The sequence below is a fragment of the Aulonocara stuartgranti genome (genome assembly GCF_965226115.1).
Source record: "Aulonocara stuartgranti genome assembly, chromosome: 22".
Lineage (NCBI taxonomy): Eukaryota > Metazoa > Chordata > Actinopteri > Cichliformes > Cichlidae > Aulonocara > Aulonocara stuartgranti.
The window spans coordinates 27739382-27756418 of NC_138957.1; positions in this window are offsets into that span (position 1 = coordinate 27739382).

The window sequence follows — 17037 nt, forward strand, 5'->3', positions numbered from 1 at the left end:
AGAAAACCATGACTCACGTTTCTTTGAACGTAATAGGCTCAAAAATGTAGAACAGAGACTAAAGCAAATCAAGTCACACATCTGTGAACATCACATTGTGGTAACTGAGACATCAACGTCACTTTTTAACAGTCCAAAAATGTTTGCTCAAAATGTTAACAAGTGGCTTTACAACTTTGTGGACCGGCATAAAAAAATCTCTAAAAACTATGGTTGCTTAGGTGTCATAAGTATGAACTTCCCAAGTGCTCAGCTTATTAAAAACATCATTCAGCTCAAACCATGTGAATGTGGCCAAAGACCAGGAAGAGGAAAAAGTGGAAAGGAGCAACAAAAACCATTTGGGCCAAAGATTAATACAGAATCACCATCATCTGAGCAGCATACCACCAGTTCACCTGAATCACCACAACAACCTGAACCAGCAACTGAACCAACTAAAGCACCAGCACCAAAAGGTGCACCTCAACCAGTCACTGCACCTGAACCAACAGCTGCACCTGAACCAGTAGCTGAACCATCCACTGCACCTGAACCAACAGCTGCACATGAACCAGTACCTGAACCATCCACTGCACCAGAACCAGTAGCTGAACCACCGACAACACCTGAACCAGCAGCTGCACCTGAACCAACAGTTACACCTGAACCAGTAGCTGAACCATCCACTGCACCTGAACCAACAGCTGCACCTAAACCAGTACCTGAACCAACAGCTGCACCCGAACCAGTACCTGAACCACCCACAACACCTGAACCAGCAGCTGCACCTGAATCAACAGTTACACCTGAACCAGTAGCTGAACCAACAGTTGCACCCGAACCAGTAGCTGAACCAACAGTTGCACCTGAACCAGTACCTGAACCAACAGCTGCACCTGAACCAGTACCTGAACCACCCACAACACCTGAACCAGCAGCTGCACCTGAACCAACAGTTACACCTGAACCAGTACCTGAACCATCCACTGCACCAGAACCAGTAGTTGAACCACCCACAACACCTGAACCAGCAGCTGCACCTGAACCAACAGCTGCACCTAAACCAGTACCCGAACCAACAGCTGCACCCGAACCAGTACCTGAACCACCCACAACACCTGAACCATTCACTGCACCTGAACCAACAGCTGCACCTAAACCAGTACCTGAACCAACAGCTGCACCAGAACCAGTACCTGAACCACCCACAACACCTGAACCAGCAGCTGCACCTGAACCAACAGTTACACCTGAACCAGTAGCTGAACCATCCACTGCACCTGAACCAACAGCTGCACCTAAACCAGTACCTGAACCAACAGCTGCACCCGAACCAGTACCTGAACCAACAGCTGTATCTAAACCAGTACCGGAACCATCCACTGCACCTGAACCAACAGCTGTATCTAAACCAGTACCTGAACCATCCACTGCACCTGAACCAACAGCTGTATCTAAACCAGTACCTGAACTATCAACTGCACCTGAACCAGTCACTGAACCAACAGCTACACCTGAACCAATACCTGAATCAACAGTTGCACCTGAACCATCCACTGCACCTGAGCCAACAGCTGCACATGAACCAGTAACTGAACCAATAGCTACACCTGAACCAACAGCTGCACCTGAACCAATACCTGAACCATCCACTGCACCTGAACCAACAGGTGCACCTGAACAAACAGTTACACCCGAAGCAGTACCTGTACCATCCACAACAACTGAACCAACAGCTGCATCTGAACCAGTACCTGAACCAACAGCTGCACCTGAACTCACAACTGCACCTGAACCAATACCTGAACCATCCACTGCACCTGAACCAACAGCTGCATCTGAACCAACAGCTGCACCTGAATCAACAGCTGCATCTGAACCGATGACTGCACCTGAATCAACAGCTGCATCTGAACCCACGGCTGCACCTGAACCAACAGCTGCATCTGAACCAACAGGTGCATCTGAACCCACGGCTGCACCTGAACCTATACCTGAACCATCCACTGCAGCTGAACCAACAGCTGCACCTGAACCAACAGCTGCATCTGAACCCACGGCTGCACCTGAACCAATACCTGAACCATCCACTGCACCTGAACCAAAAGCTGCACCTGAATCAACAGCTGCATCTGAACCATCCACTGCACCTGAACCAACAGCTGCATCTGAACCCACGGCTGGACCTGAACCAATACCTGAACCATCCACTACACCCAAACAACCAGATGCAACTGAAGGAACTGCTGCACCTGAACCACTATCTTAAGTCTGGATAAATGTGGAGTTTTTGGGATCCTCCTAAAGAGTCTTAAGCCAGAGCGAAAAGAAAATCACAAGCATTATGGGTTTTACTTACTCAATTATAATTGAAAATATTGTGTTGTCAAGTCACAACCCCCCCCCCCCCCCCCCCCAAAAAAAACAAAACAAAAAACAACCATAGATCTTCCCCTGCATAAGAAAGTGGTTCAAAGCCCCCAAACTCAATCTGAGACAATAATTTGAGTAGATTAAAGCCCAACTGCTTCATATTAACACACAGCAAATGAAAACTTTACCACAAAACAAATGTGTGAGAAATTTAACGAGGACCCAAGTTTTTTCTCTGTTAAGCCAACTTTTGAGCGAGAAACAGACCTATTAGTAATGGAGAAGAATTTCACTTTTATTTATTGAATTGTAGCAGTGATTGCCAGTTATTTTTCTCTTCTGTTTACTTATGTGATATTAAAGTTAGTAAACTGAAGTTTTCCCAGCAGGAATGCCAAACATTGCCTGGTTTCAACTTTTAAAACTGAATGTTTTGATGCATGCTCAATCATCCAGGTAGATAAATCCCAAAAGATTGATTCTGTTCATCTGGACATATGGTTTGTAACTTGGATGAGTGACAAGACGTTTCTCCCGCTGGAAACGCTACATCCAGATGAACAGAATCAACCTTTTGGGGTTTTAAAACTGAAGAATTTTCTCCATCTTGTTTGATTATTAATTTAAACATTGGGATTCAGCTATGATTATCAAACCATTTTTTACCATAATTTTAGTCATTCATTGAAAGGAAAACAAAAAATACCAAAATAATTAGCTGTGACTGTGAATATAAATAATAACGAGTAGCAGAACATAAAAAATGATAAAGAAATATGATTTATGACATGAATATGATAGCTTTTCTTAATTTATATAATTTAGATCATAAAACGCTTGAAAAATTTCCAAAATCTACTAGTTAGATAATCATAAATATTAGGAATAGAAGCTTTACTCTGTTTTATGTCATTTTAACTAATATGTGATACTCAGGTAATTGTTGTACCCAGTATCATGTGCATGAAAACTAAGTTTTCATGGAAAGATTCACTGGCTAAGGGTTCTAAATATGAGAAAGATATGCTTTTATATGTTTCTACATTTATGAAAAAAAACAGTATTAACATAGTCTAAATAAATAATATCAATATGAGAAAATGCCTCAAATTTTAAATGGTCACCACATTCCACATTAGACTTTAAAACTTTGCTTAAAAGAATGAAGCTAAACTGTTGGATTAGATTAGATTAGATTAGATTAGATATTTATCGTGTCTTTATGGTGAAGTAAAGGTTTATTGAAAATTGACTCTGCTGTATGTATCTCTAATCCAATTGCTGATGCTGATATATGTCTCTGCAGCTGATTTGAGTAGTCATGCTCCCCTGAACTTCCTGAACACCTGTAGTAATCTTCATTTAAATCAGGGCTGAAAACTTTTAGCGCTGATTTAAGTCCTTTTATTCTGAGTGCCCTACCAATTAAATAATTTATGTGACAAAGTTGTTTGTTAAGTTTGAATAAAGAAAATCATTGTCTTAAATTCATATTGATGACTCTTACCACAATTCTTCTAGAAACACTTCCAGGTACTCAGCAGCCACACTAAATCCCATCTAGGCATTTTTTGTAATTTTTTTGAAGCACTACCTAAGTTAACTTTAATTTCAGTGGTTAAGGTTAATAAAAAACAGAATATACAGAACATTCAGTCAAATAAGATTTGATGAGTTGACAGATTAAATCAGGCAGGAGTCTCTGTGGTCTGTAATGTTTGCAGACAACATTGTGATCTATATTGATAGTGGAGAGCAGGTGGACGAGAGCCTGGTGTGAAAGAGGAGGGATAGGGTGAGATGGAAGCAGATGACCCCTAAAGGACGGAGCAAAAAGAAAAGGCATTGTCCTTTTGATGTCATTAAACAGAATAAAGGTTTAAAGGAGAGGCTGAATTCAACATTCTAAAACTATGTTCATCAAGTGACCTGGCTGATGTTTAGAGCTCCAATTTACAGTTAAGACAACTGTATCCCACTTTTCATGTAATTGTATTCTTATATTGATCTCCCCATTAGCACAGTGTTGTGGCTTTGATGAGTGTGGGTGAAATGATGAACCAATCATTGAAGATTTCCTTATATAACTCACAGGCTGAATCCAAAACTATTAAGGTGTTCCAGCTAAAGAACGTAGGGGATGCCTAAAAACAGATATTCGGTGAAGGAATACTTTTACATGTAGTGCATGTAGATATGTAGTCTATGCAAAATATGTAAAGGATAGCCATTTGAGCTGACTCATCACCTCCCTGACTGTCTTCAAAGTCATATTTTACTAAATAAACTGCTACAACATGGCCTGCACACCTCTTTTACAACGTCTCACTCTCCATTTGTCTCAGTGTCTCTCTTTCTCTCTCCTACACTACTCCAAATAAAAGATTAGAGAACAGAAACATGCAAATCAAAGGTTATCTTTATGTTCACTGTTACAGCAGCTCACTTTACCAGAGACCATTGTCTATTGTCACAGCCATGTCCGGAGCTAAATGTAAAAGCGTTTTGGAGTTTTGTAAATTCTTTTACAAATTGGCTGGTGAGAAAAAAATGTAAACGCATTGGAAAGAAATTTGGACAAATCCTAAATTCCTGAGCTTGATGGAACAACCAGATTATGGGGATCTATAATTTTCTCTCCTTTTTCTCTATGTAAGTAAGACAATATTATTGATTTTATAATAATAGTTTATAATTGCTTTACTTTTAAGACTGACTTATTGTGATGGGAAAGAGTATTGGGCAAATATTTCTGTCTTCCTTTTTCTTGTTGTAGAAATAAACAATTAGAATTGCTTTTTTGACTTTGAAAGAACGATGAAAGAATTAAAAATAGAAGTAAAAATGTCTTCCTCTCACCAGAATAACCTCCTGCTCAGGTTCATGGTTAGGTTTCAATGAAAACCCAGACCTGGATCCAAGATCTTATAACCTTGACTGGATGAAGTCTATACCTGAAGAGACCCCACTATCTGCTATCTCCATTCCTGGAACACACGAGAGCTTAACATTATACGGAGGACCACTTGCTATATGTCAAGTTTGGAATTTGAAGCAGCAACTTAATGTGGGAGTACGATATTTTGACTTGCATGCTGGGATTTGGTTGCCTACACAAAAAAATGTTTATATTCGGGATAGTCACTGGATGTTTTGGCAGCATACGGAATTAGATAATGTCATCAGAGACATTCTTGATTTCTTAAGAGATCACAAAAGTGAGACAGTGATTTTGAAAGTGACATTACATGGTCTTTACAAGAAACAAGTTGCTCAGTTGACAAAGGAATTAATTGACAACTTCAGAAATAAAATATGGACACAGACGATGACACCAAACATGAAGGTCGCAAGGGGCAATATTGTTTTTCTCCAGACTGATGTGTTTCATGCTGGAACAGAAAACCATGACTCACATTTCTTTGAACGTAATAGGCTCAAAAATGTAGAAGAGAGATTAAAGCAAATCAAGTCACACATCTGTGAACATCACATTGTGGTGACTGAGACATCAACGTCACTTTTCAACAATCCAAAAATATTGGCTCGAAATGTCAATGAGCAACTTTACGACTTTGTGGACTGGCATAAAAAAATCTCTAAAAACTATGGTTGCTTAGGTGTCATAAGTATGAACTTCCCAAGTGCTCAGCTTATTAAAAACATCATTCAGCTCAAACCATGTGAATGTGGCCAAGGTCCGGAAGGAGGAGGAAGTGGAAAGGAGCAACAAAAACCATTTGGACCAAAGATTAATACAGTAGTACCGTCATCTGAGCAAAGGACCACGAGTTCACCTGAACCACCCACAACACCTGAACCAGCGGGTGAACCAACTAATGTAACTGCACCAAAAGGTGCACCAAAAAGCACAGAGACACTTGAACGAGTCACTGAACCGTCCACTGAACCTGAATCAATAGATACTTCTGAACCAGTCATTGAACCAACAACAACGTCTGAAATGACAGCTGATGCTGAACCAGTCACAGAAACATCCACTCCATCTGAATCAATGGTTACTTCTGAACCAGTCACTGAACTAACCACTCTGTCTGAATCCATGGGTACTTCTGAAGCCGTCGCTGAAGAAACAACCACATCTGAAAGAACAGTTGAAAATGAACCAGTCACTGAACCATCCACTCCATCTGAAACCATAATTACTTCTGAACCAGTCATTGAACCATCAACTCCACCTGAATCAATGGTTACTTCTGAACCAGTCCCTCAACCACCTAACCCATCTGAATCAATGGTTACTTCTGAACCAGTCCCTCAACCACCTAACCCATCTGAATCGATGGTTACTTCTGAATCTGTCACTGAACCATCCAGTCCTTCTAAATCTGTGGTTACTTCGGAAGCTGTCACTGAGCCATCCACTCCATCTGAATCGGTGGTTACATCAGAACCAGTCACTGAGCCATCCACTCCAGCTGAATCAATCGTTACTTCAGAACCAGTCACTGAACAAACAACCACATCTGAAACAGCAGTTGAAACTGAACCGGTCACTGAACAATCCAGTCCATCTGAATCAGTGGTTACTACTGCAGTTGTCACTGAACCATCAACTCCAACTGAATCAGTTATTACTTCTGAACCAGTGACTGAACCACTTACTCCATTTGAATCGATTGTTACTTCAGAACTAGTTACTGAGCAACCCACTCCATCTGAATCAATGGTTACTTCTGAAGCCTTCACTGAACCATCCACTCCATCTGAATCAATGGTTACTTCTGAAGCAGTCACTGAACCAGGAACCACATCTGAAAAACCAATTGAAACTGAACCAGTGACTGAACCATCCACTCCATCTGAAACACCACTTGAAACTGAGCCAGCCACTGAACCATCTACTACATCCAAATCAGTGGTTAATTCTGAAGCTGTCACTGAACAATCTACGGCATCTGCATCAGTAGTTACTTCTGAAACACTCCAGGAACCATCTACTCCATCTGAATCAATGGTTAGTTCAGAAGTAGTCACTGAGCCATCCATTCCATCTGAATCAATAGTTACTTCAGTCACTGAACCAACAACCCCATCTCATACACTAGTTGAAACTGAACCAGTCACTGAACATTCCAATTCATCTGAATCAGTGGTTACGTCTGAACCAGTTACTGAACCACCCACTCCATCTGAATCAATGGTTACTTCAGAACTAGAAACTGAACCATCCACTTCATCTGAATCAGTAGTTACTACTGAAGCAGTCACTGAACCAACAACCACATCTGAAACACCATTTGGAACTGAACCAGCCACTGGACCATCCAGTTCATCTGATTCAATGTTTCCTTCAGAAACAGTCACTGAGCCAACAACTCCATCTGAAAAACCAGTTGAAACTGAACGACCCACTGAGCCATCTACTCCATCTGAATCAATGGTTACCTCAAAACCAGTCACTGAACCAACAGCTGCATTGGAAACACCAGTTGAAACTGAACCAGTAACTGAGCCATCCACTCCATCTGAATCAGTGATTGCTACTGAAGCTGTCACTGAACCACCCACTCCATCTGAATCAATGGTTACTTCTGAAGCTGTCACTGAACCAGGAACTGCTTCTGAAACGCCACTTGAAACTGAACCAGTGACTGAAACACCCACTCCATCTGAATCAATGGTTACTTCTGAATCAGTCACTGAGCCGTCCACTCCATCTGAATCAATTGTTACTTCTGTACTAGTCAGTGACCCAAGAATCGCATCTGAAACAACAGTTGATACTGAATCAATAACAGGGCCATCCACTCCATCTGAATCAGTGGTTACTTCTGAACCAGTGACTGAACCACCCACTCCATCTGAATCAATGGTTACTTCAGAACCATTCACTGAACCACCCACTCCATCTGAATCAGTGGTTACTTCTGAAGCTGTCACTGAACCATCCACTCCACCTGAATCAATGGTTACTTCAGAACCAGGCACTCAACCACCAACTCCATCTGAATCAATGATTACTTCAGAACCAATCACTGAATCATCCACTCCATCTGAATCAATGGTTACTTCTGTACCAGTCAGTGAACCAACAACCACATCTGAAACACCGGTTGAAACTGAACCAGTTACTGAGCAAACCAGTCCATCTGAATCAATGGTTACTTCAGAATCAGTCATTGAACCATCCACTCCATCTGAATCAGTGGTTACTTCTGAAGCTGTCACTGAACCATCCACTCCATCTGAATCAATGGTTACTTCTGTACCAGTCACTGAACCAACAACCGCATCGGAAACACCAGTTGAAACTGAACCAGTAATTGAGCCATCCACTCCATCTGAATCAGTGGTTACGTCTGAAGCTGTCACTCAACAATCCACTCCATCTGAATCAGTGGTTACTTCTGAACCAGTGACGGAACCATCCACTCCATCTGAATCAGCGGTTACTATAGAAGTCGTCACTGAACCATCCACTCCATCTGAATCAGTGGTTACTTCTGAAGCTGTCACTGAACCATCCACTACACCTGAATCAATGGTTACTTCAGGACTATTAACTGAACCATCCACCCTATCTGAATTAGGGGTTACTTCTGAACCAGTCACTGATTCATCTACTCCATCTGAATCAATGGTTACTTCAGAATCAGTCACTGAACCAACAACCACATCTGAAACACCAGTTGAAACTGAACCAGTCACTGAGACATCCACTTCATCTGAATCAGTGGTTACTTCTGAAGCTGTCACTGAATCAAGAACCGCTTCTAAAACGCCACTTCAAACTGAACCAGCCAGTGAACCATCCACTCTATCTGAATCAATGGTTACCTCAGAACCAGTCACTGAACCAACAATTGCATCTGAAACACCAGTTGATACTGAACCAGTAACTGAGCCACCAACTCCACCTGAATCAGAGTTTACTTCTGAACCAGTGACTGAACCATCCACTTCATCAGAATCAATGGTTATATCAGAACCATTCACTGAACCACCCACTCCATCTGAATCAATGGTTACTTCTGAAGCTGTCACTCAACCATCCACTCCATCTGAATCAGTGGTTACTTCTGAAGCAGTCACTGAACCATCCACTCCATCTGAATCAATGGTTACTTCTGAAGCAGTCACTGAACCCTCCACTCCATCTGAATCAGTGGTTACTTCTGAAGCTGTCACTGAACCATCCACTCCACCTGAATCAATGGTTACTTCAGAACCAGGCACTGAACCATCCACTCCACTTGAATCAATGGTTACTTCAGAACCAGGCAGTGAACCATCCACTCCACCTGAATCAATGGTTACTTCTGTACCAGTCACTGAACCCTCCACTCCATCTGAATCAGTGGTTACATCTGAAGCTGTCACTGAACCATCCACTCCACCTGAAACAATGGTTACTTCAGAACCAGGCACTGAACCATCCACTCCATCTGAATCAATGGTTACTTCAGAACCAGGCACTGAACCATCCACTCCATCTGAATCAGTGGTTACTTCTGAAGTTGTCACTGAACCATCCACTCCACCTGAATCAATTGTTACTTCTTTACCAGTCAGTGAACCAACAATCGCATCTGAAACACCAGTTGATACTGAACCAGTAACTGAGCCCTCCACTCCATCTGAATTAGTGGTTACTTCTAAATCAGTCACTGAACCATCCACTCCATCTGAATCAGAGTTTACTTCTGAACCAGTGACTGAACCATCCACTCCATCAGAATCAATGGTTACTTCAGAACCATTCAATGAACCACCCACTCCATCTGAATCAATGGTTACTTCTGAAGCTGTCACTGAACCATCCACTCCATCTGAATCAGTGGTTACTTCTGAAGCTGTCAATGAACCATCCACTCCACCTGAATCAATCGTTACTTCAGAACCAGGCACTCAACCACCAACTCCATCTGAATCAGTGATTATTTCAGAACCAATCACTGAACTATCCACTCCATCTGAATCAATGGTTACTTCAGAACCAGTCATTGAACCATCCACTCCAACTGAATCAGTGGTTACTTCTGAAGTTGTCACTGAACCATCCACTCCACCTGAATCAATTGTTACTTCTTTACCAGTCAGTGAACCAACAACCACATCTGAAACACCGGTTGAAACTGAACGAGTTACTGAGCCAACCAGTCCATCTGAATCAATGGTAACTTCAGAACCAGTCATTGAACCATCCACTCCAACTGAATCAGTGGTTACTTCTGAAGCTGTCACTGAACCATCCACTCCACCTGAATCAATCGTTACTTCAGAACCAGGCACTGAATCATCCACTCCACCTGAATCAATGGTTACTTCAGAACCAATCACTGAACCATCCACTCCATCTGAATCAATGGTTACTTCTGTACCAGTGACTGAACCCTCCACTCCATCTGAATCAGTGGTTACTTCTGAAGCTGTCACTGAACCATCCACTCCACGTGAATCAATGGTTACTTCAGAACCAGGCACTGAACCATCCACTCCGTCTGAATCAGTGGTTACTTCTGAAGTTGTCACTGAGCCATCCACTCCACCTGAATCAATCGTTACTTCTTTACCAGTCAGGGAACCAACAATCGCATCTGAAACACCAGTTGATACTGAACCAGTAACTGAGCCCTCCACTCCATCTGAATTAGTGGTTACTTCTAAATCAGTCACTGAACCATCCACTCCATCTGAATCAGAGTTTACTTCTGAACCAGTGACTGAACCATCCACTCCATCAGAATCAATGGTTACTTCTGAAGGTGTCACTCAACCATCCACTCCATCTGAATCAGTGGTTACTTCTGAAGCTGTCACTGAACCATCCACTCCACCTGAATCAATCGTTACTTCAGAACCAGGCACTGAACCACCAACTCCATCTGAATCAGTGATTACTTCAGAACCAATCACTGAACTATCCACTCCATCTGAATCAATGGTTACTTCAGAACCAGTCATTGAACCATCCACTCCAACTGAATCAGTGGTTACTTCTGAACCTGTGACTGAACCATCCACTCCATCAGAATCAATGGTTACTTCTGAAGCTGTCACTCAACCATCCACTCCATCTGAATCAGTGGTTACTTCTGAAGCTGTCACTGAACCATCCACTCCACCTGAATCAATCGTTACTTCAGAACCAGGCACTGAACCACCAACTCCATCTGAATCAGTGATGACTTCAGAACCAATCACTGAATTATCCACTCCATCTGAATCAATGGTTACTTCAGAACCAGTCATTGAACCATCCACTCCAACTGAATCAGTGGTTACTTCTGAAGTTGTCACTGAACCATCCACTCCACCTGAATCAATTGTTACTTCTTTACCAGTCAGTGAACCAACAACCACATCTGAAACACCGATTGAAACTGAACCAGTTACTGAGCAAACCAGTCCATCTGAATCAATGGTAACTTCAGAACCAGTCATTGAACCATCCACTCCAACTGAATCAGTGGTTACTTCTGAAGGTGTCACTCAACCATCCACTCCACCTGAATCAATCGTTACTTCAGAACCAGGCACTGAACCACCAACTCCATCTGAATCAGTGATTACTTCAGAACCAATCACTGAACCATCCACTCCACCTGAATCAGTGGTTACTTCTGAAGCTGTCACTGAATCATCCACTCCATCTGAATCAGTGGTTACTTCTGAAGCAGTCACTGAACCAACCACTCCATCTGAATCAATGGTTACTTCTGTACCAGTCACTGAACCCTCCACTCCATCTGAATCAGTGGTTACTTCTGAAGCTGTCACTGAACCATCCACTCCATCTGAATCAATTGTTACTTCAGAACCAGGCACTGAACCACCAACTCCATCTGAATCAGTGATTACTTCAGAACCAATCACTGAACCATCCACTCCATCTGAATCAATGGTTACTTCAGAACCAGTCATTGAACCATCCACTCCACCTGAATCAGTGGTTACTTCTGAAGTTGTCACTGAACCATCCACTCCACCTGAATCAATTGTTACTTCTTTACCAGTCAGAGAACCAACAATCGCATCTGAAACACCAGTTGATACTGAACCAGTAACTGAGCCCTCCACTCCATCTGAATTAGTGGTTACTTCTAAATCAGTCACTGAACCATCCACTCCATCTGAATCAGATTTTACTTCTGAACCAATGACTGAACCATCCACTCCATCAGAATCAATGGTTATTTCAGAACCATTCACCGAACCACCCACTCCATCTGAATCAATGGTTACTTCTGAAGCTGTCACTCAACCATCCACTCCATCTGAATCAGTGGTTACTTCTGAAGCAGTCACTGAACCCTCCACTCCATCTGAATCAGTGGTTACTTCTGAAGCTGTCACTGAACCATCCACTCCACCTGAATCAATGGTTACTTCAGAACCAGGCACTGAACCATCCACTCCACCTGAATCAATGGTTACTTCAGAACCAGGCACTGAACCATCCACTCCACCTGAATCAATGGTTACTTCTGTACCAGTCACTGAACCCTCCACTCCATCTGAATCAGTGGTTACATTTGAAGCTGTCACTGAACCATCCACTCCACCTGAATCAATGGTTACTTCAGAACCAGGCACTGAACAATCCACTCCACCTGAATCAATGGTTACTTCAGAACCAGGCACTGAACCATCCACTCCATCTGATTCAGTGGTTACTTCTGAAGCTGTCACTGAACCCTCCACTCCATCTGAATCAGTGGTTACTTCTGAAGTTGTCACTGAACCATCCACTCCATCTGAATCAGTGGTTACTTCTGAAGCTGTCACTGAATCATCCACTCCACCTGAATCAATTGTTACTTCAGAACCAGGCAGTCAACCACCAACTCCATCTGAATCAGTGATTACTTCAGAACCAATCACTGAACCATCCACTCCACCTGAATCAATGGTTACTTCTGAAGCTGTCACTGAACCATCCACTCCACCTGAATCAGTGGTTACTTCTGAAGCTGTCACTGAACCATCCACTCCACCTGAATCAATGGTTACTTCAGAACCAGGCACTGAACCACCAACTCCATCTGAATCAGTGATTACTTCAGAACCAATCACTGAACCATCCACTCCACCTGAATCAGTGGTTAGTTCTGAAGCTGTCACTGAATCATCCACTCCATCTGAATCAATGGTTACTTCTGAAGCAGTCACTGAACCCTCCACTCCATCTGAATCAGTTTTTACTTCTGAAGCTGTCACTGAACCATCGACTCCACCAGAATTAATGGTTACTTCAGAACCAATCACTGAACCATCCACTCCATCTGAATCAATGGTTACTTCTGTACCAGTGACTGAACCCTCCACTCCATCTGAATCAGTGGTTACTTCTGAAGCTGTCACTGAACCATCCACTCCACCTGAATCAATGGTTACTTCAGAACCAGGCACTGAACCATCCACTCCACCTGATTCAATGGTTACTTCAGAACCAGGCACTGAACCATCCACTCCATCTGAATCAATGGTTACTTCTGTACCAGTCACTGAACCCTCAACTCCATCTGAATCAGTGGTTACTTCTGAAGCTGTCACTGAACCATCCACTCCATCTGAATCAATTGTTACTTCAGAACCAGGCACTGAACCACCAACTCCATCTGAATCAGTGATTACTTCAGAACCAATCACTGAACCATCCACTCCATCTGAATCAGTGGTTACTTCAGAACCAGTCATTGAACCATTTACTCCACCTGAATCAGTGGTTACTTCTGAAGTTGTCACTGAGCCATCCACTCCACCTGAATCAATTGTTACTTCTTTACCAGTCAGTGAACCAACAATCGCATCTGAAACACCAGTTGATACTGAACCAGTAACTGAGCCCTCCACTCCATCTGAATTAGTGGTTACTTCTAAATCAGTCACTGAACCATCCACTCCATCTGAATCAGAGTTTACTTCTGAACCAGTGACTGAACCATCCACTCCATCTGAATCAAGGGTTACTTCAGAACCATTCACTGAACCACCCACTCCATCTGAATCAATGGTTACTTCTGTACCAGTCACTCAACCATCCACTCCATCTGAATCAGTGGTTACTTCTGAAGCTGTCACTGAACCATCCACTCCACCTGAATCAATCGTTACTTCAGAACCAGGCACTGATCCACCAACTCCATCTGAATCAGTGATTACTTCAGAACCAATAACTGAACTATCCACTCCATCTGAATCAATGGTTACTTCAGAACCAGTCATTGAACAATCCACTCCACCTGAATCAGTGGTTACCTCTGAAGTTGTCACTGAAACATCCACTCCACCTGTATCAATTGTTACTTCTTTACCAGTCAGTGAACCAACAACCACATCTGAAACACCTGTTGAAACTGAACCAGTTACTGAGCAAACCAGTCCATCTGAATCAATTGTAACTTCAGAACCAGTCATTGAACCATCCACTCCACCTGAATCAGTGGTTACTTCTGAAGCTGTCACTGAACCATCCACTCCACCTGAATCAATCGTTACTTCAGAACCAGGCACTGAACCACCAACTCCATCTGAATCAGTGATTACTTCAGAACCAATCACTGAACCATCCACTCCACCTGAATCAGTGGTTACTTCTGAAGCTGTCACTGAATCATCCACTCCATCTGAATCAATGGTTACTTCTGAAGCAGTCACTGAACCAACCACTCTATCTGAATCAATGGTTACTTCTGTACCAGTCAGTGAACCCTCCACTCCATCTGAATCAGTGGTTACTTCTGAAGCTGTCACTGAACCATCCACTCCATCTGAATCAATTGTTACTTCTTTACCAGTCAGTGAACCAACAATCGCATCTGAAACACCAGTTGATACTGAACCAGTAACTGAGCCCTCCACTCCATCTGAATCAGAGTTTACTTCTGAACCAGTGACTGAACCATCCACTCCATCAGAATCAATGGTTATTTCAGAACCATTCACTGAACCACCCACTCCATCTGAATTAATGGTTACTTCTGAAGCTGTCGCTCAACCATCCACTCCATCTGAATCAGTGGTTACTTCTGAAGCAGTCACTGAACCATCCACTCCACCTGAATCAATGGTTACTTCTGTACCAGTCAGTGAACCAACAACCACATCTGAAACACCGGTTGAAACTGAACCAGTTACTGAGCAAACCAGTCCATCTGAATCAATGGTTACTTCAGAACCAGTCATTGAACCATCCACTCCACCTGAATCAGTTTTTACTTCTGAAACTGTCACTGAACCATCCACTCCATCTGAATCAATGGTTACTTCTCTACCAGTCAGTGAACCATCCACTCCATCTGAATCAATGGTTACTTCTGAACCAGGCACTGAACCATCCACTCCACCTGAATCAATGGTTACTTCAGAACCAGGCACTGAACCTTCCACTCCATCTGAATCAATGGTTACTTCTGAAGCTGTCACTGAACCACCCACTCCATCTGAATCAATGGTTACTTCTGAAGCTGTCACTGAACCATCCACTCCACCTGAATCAATGGTTACTTCAGAACCAGGCACTCAACCATCAACTCCATCTGAATCAATGATTACTTCAGAACCAATCACTGAACCATCCACTCCACCTGAATCAATGGTTACTTCTGTACCAGTCAGTGAACCAACAATCGCATCTGAAACACCAGTTGATACTGAACCAGTAAATGAGCCATCCACTCCATCTGAATCAATGGTTACTTCTAAATCAGTCACCGAGCCATCCAGTCCATCTGAATCAATGGTTACTTCTGAAGCTGTCACTGAACCACCCACTCCATCTGAATCAATGGTTACTTCAGAACCAATCACTGAACCATCCACTCCACCTGAATCAATGGTTACTTCTGTACCAGTCAGTGAACCAACAACCACATCTGAAACACCGGTTGAAACTGAACCAGTTACTGAGCAAACCAGTCCATCTGAATCAATGGTTACTTCTGAATTTGTCACTGAACCACCCACTCCATCTGAATCAATGGTTACTTCTGAAGCTGTCACTGAACCACCCACTCCATCTGAATCAATGGTTACTTCAGAACCAATCACTGAACCATCCACTCCACCTGAATCAATGGTTACTTCTGTACCAGTCAGTGAACCAACAACCACATCTGAAACACCGGTTGAAACTGAACCAGTTACTGAGCAAACCAGTCCATCTGAATCAATGGTTACTTCTGAATTTGTCACTGAACCACCCACTCCATCTGAATCAATGGTTACTTCTGAAGCTGTCACTGAACCACCCACTCCATCTGAATCAATGGTTACTTCAGAACCAATCACTGAACCATCCACTCCACCTGAATCAATGGTTACTTCTGTACCAGTCAGTGAACCAACAACCACATCTGAAACACCGGTTGAAACTGAACCAGTTACTGAGCAAACCAGTCCATCTGAATCAATGGTTACTTCAGAACCAGTCATTGAACCATCCACTCCACCTGAATCAGTTTTTACTTCTGAAACTGTCACTGAACCATCCACTCCATCTGAATCAATGGTTACTTCTCTACCAGTCAGTGAACCATCCACTCCATCTGAATCAATGGTTACTTCTGAACCAGGCACTGAACAATCCACTCCACCTGAATCAATGGTTACTTCAGAACCAGGCACTGAACCTTCCACTCCATCTGAATCAATGGTTACTTCTGAAGCTGTCACTGAACCACCCACTCCATCTGAATCAATGGTTACTTCTGAAGC